Below are 670 nucleotides of genomic sequence, written 5' to 3'. Positions count from 1 at the left end.
GGTCTGTGCCCTGTGTGTATATGTGAAAGGAGGGGAGGTGAAGCTTTTTCTTCCTTAAGGCCATGTGGCTGGTACTTGGGTCCCAAGGCAGATCCTGACATTATCCCTGCCAAGGGCTCCAACTCAGATATCCCTTCATCGCAGCCTAGGCACCATCCACTTTTGAGACTGCACTCTCTGCTGATACAGAGCTTTAGCGTTTCTCATGTAATGATCTCAAGTGGGCCCAAAGGTAACTTCAGGAAGTGTTCCCACTGTTGCCTTGTGGGAACAACTGCACTTTGTGAGATGCATCAGCTTGCCTCAAATCTCTCAGCCAGTGAACAAGAGGTAGACTTCAAATCCAGTCGAATACATACAGTAGCCATTATTAGCACGTGTGGTTATTTAAACTAATTTAAATAAAATAAAGTTCAAAATTCAGTTTCTCAGTCCCACTAGCCACATTGTAAGTGCTCAGTAATCACAACTGACTAGTGGCTGCATATCAGCACCCTTATAGAACATTTCCGTCATCACAGAAAGTTCTGTTGGACAGGGCTAGACCTGTTGGGTGAGGCCTTGAAGTTAGGGAAGAAAAAAAAAGCCTTTGTGTTCTGACTCTTGTTGCAGAAGTTGAGCAAGTTCTTGCTATTTTGTGCCTCAGTTTCTTCATCTGTAAAGAGAAAGA

This window comes from Loxodonta africana, chromosome 22, assembly GCF_030014295.1.
Source record: "Loxodonta africana isolate mLoxAfr1 chromosome 22, mLoxAfr1.hap2, whole genome shotgun sequence".
In the NCBI taxonomy this organism is placed as follows: domain Eukaryota; kingdom Metazoa; phylum Chordata; class Mammalia; order Proboscidea; family Elephantidae; genus Loxodonta; species Loxodonta africana.
Note: the sequence above shows the minus strand (reverse complement) of the source record.